The sequence below is a fragment of the Choloepus didactylus genome, chromosome 6 (genome assembly GCF_015220235.1).
Source record: "Choloepus didactylus isolate mChoDid1 chromosome 6, mChoDid1.pri, whole genome shotgun sequence".
Lineage (NCBI taxonomy): Eukaryota > Metazoa > Chordata > Mammalia > Pilosa > Megalonychidae > Choloepus > Choloepus didactylus.
In genome coordinates, this window is record NC_051312.1 from 144,267,555 (window position 1) to 144,270,516 (window position 2,962).

Below are 2,962 nucleotides of genomic sequence, written 5' to 3' on the forward strand. Positions count from 1 at the left end.
ATCATGGTGCCTCATTTACAGATTTTCAGTTAGAATTATGTGAGGCCCTAACAGTATCATTAATAAATCCCAATTCCTGTCATCATTCCCACTGTACAAAATTTACAAACAGAGAAAAACAACTCATTACCACAAACTTCTAATAAGTCCCATAAGACAGACTCTCCTTGGGACTAAAAAGCAAATTAGACCTCAGGGGTTCATTAAAAGTTGGCTTTTCTCTAGGAGACTTTGAGAGTTTTTGACTGGATGATGCAACACCAGGGAAAGTTTTACTGAGTTGATAGCACCTCAGAGACTGTTGTTGTGGGAGCCTCACTTCAAATCTATTTCAAACAGAGCTTCATCAAAGTCATGTTCACTGACAACTTGATCTAGAATAAGCAGAAGCAAGAAATTTTCTTGATCATATTTCATAACTGTCCGCTTTCCAAAATTTGAACTTCTGCATAATGGCTTCATTGAACAAGAAGTTTAATTTATCTCTAGCAGTAAATATAAATATATTAAATATATATATATATTAAACTATATATATTATTATATATTATAGATTATAGATTATAGATTATATATATTATAGATTATATATTATATATATTATATATTTTATATATATTTAATATATATATTATATATATATTAAATTATATATTAAATTATATAATATATATAATTGCCTAACATTACACACCAGAGGAGCACATAAATAAGCCATAGTTCAAACAAGAAGAGCACAGAGCCAGAGAGAAAAAGATGGCAGCTGAACAGGTCTTTATTCTAAATAGCCTCAATTAGCTCCTGAGGAAGTAAATAAAAATAAGGACATCTATCAGGAGATATATGGGTCTGCCTTCTATTTAACATTTAAATTTTTTTGTGTATTCATCAGCATATTAAAATGCTAGGTGCAGAGAACAAAAGACATGGTTAATACCCAGGAGATGCTTATGTCCTAACAGAGGCATCTCTTGGACTGTCCCTATAACCTCTTCCTATCCCCTCATTTTCACTTTTCCCAGGTTCTGTTAGTTCTCAGCCTTCAGCACTTCTGCTTCATTAAAGGAGCTTGTTGAGCTCACTCAATCTCATGACTGCCACAGCTTCTACTATAATGGTTGGCTTGCTCCCAAATTTGTAGATTTAGTCCACATTTCTATTAAGTTCCTGTCCTCGTATCCAAACTCTTTACAGGATATTTTCAATAGGCTGCCCTGTGGTCACCCCAAACTCAACTTGTTCAGAACTGAACTAGTCTTTTTTTCTCCAAAAGCAGATACCTCAACCTCCCCATTTGCTTGAGAATAATCAGCATAAGAGGTAGAGGATAATATTAATAGGATGAGCACCTGTCCTGATTGCCCAGAACATTCCCAGTTTACACTTGTTGTCCTAGCAAAATTACATGTAAGACCCCATTGTTTTATTGTAGTAAAATTTATACAACAGATCAAACAAGTAACAATTCTTCTGTTAAAAGTTCTTCTGAATAAGGTCTGTTACACTCCCTCCACTACTGGGTACTTGTACTGGGAATGTGGGCTGTGGTCTTCAAGGCCACTAACCTGGAGAACCGGGGATGGGTCCAGGGTAAGTTAAAATACCATAAACCTCTCTTACTGAGATTCAGGGTTTTTTCCTCGATTAAGTGTTTCTCTGGTTGGTACAAGTTTTTGATTACTTTCCAAAATCCCAAGAAAGTTGACAGTGACAGTTTTTGCCAGTTTATTCATTGCTTTGTGGAGGACAGACTTTTGGAGTTCCCTACTCTAGTAGCTGACATCACTCTAGTAGCACTCTCTTTTATTCACAGATATATCCCGGTTGAATGATAAATACATGGTTCTTGTAAGTATTCAGAGCATAAACTTTGGAATCAAACAGACCTCAGAACAAATCCTGGCTCTGCCACTTACTAGCTGTACGACAGCAGGAAACTGTTTAACCTCTTTCTGAACTTCAAATCCCTTATCTTAAAATGGGGATAATAACCACAATTCAAAGAGTTGTAATTATGAATACATGCGCTCTATATAATGGATTCAGGAACAGGATTAAAACCCATCCTGAGTCAGTTGAATCACACCCTAACTGAAGTAACCTCACCAAAAGGTCCTATTTACAATGGGTTAGCACCCATGGGAATGGATTAAGTTCAAGAGCATGTTTTTCTGGGGTACATAGCTCCAAGTCACTTAGCAGAGTATTGAAATTGGGATTTCGAGTCAAATGAAACAGGTATTTTTAAGGGGAACACAACACAAAGCACACTACAAACAGGATTTATACCGTGGTCTCACTTTGGTTAAAAAAAGGCATGTGTATTTGTATCCATAGAAAAATACCTGAAAGGATAAGACATTAACTAGTTAACAATGGCAATCGCTGGATAGGAGAAACATGGTGTTTTTCATTTCTCATTTTTCTTACCTGTGTTTTCTCATTTGCTACGTGTACATATATTGCTTTTGCAATTTTTCAAAAGGCTTATTAAATACAGTATTCAGATCCCTCTTCTGCCTACCTCTGGAAATTCAATAAATCAATTTTACTTAAAACAATTATAAAGTCCTATAATAAAGTAAAATTATAACAAAACAGCATGCTATAGCAGAAGACAGGACAGGGACAGGCTGATGGTTAGAAGTCCTGAGTTTTAGGCCCAGTTCTGCCTCTTACTAGCTGTATGACCTTAAGTAACTTGGGTAACTTCTTGAGCTTCAGTTTCCTATAGCATTCCTCTTTTGCCTATGGTCTGCTGATACTAAGACATCAAGAATGAAGTACATGCAATCCCACTGCTTGAGGTATATAGATTTAAGAGGCTACAAATTAGAACAGTGGTTCTCAAATGTTAATGTTATTGGAATCACCTGGAAAAGTTTTTAAAACTCCTATTACTGGGCCCCACCAATAGAGTTTTTGATTTAGTAGGTCTGGGGTGGGGTACAAGAATTTGCAT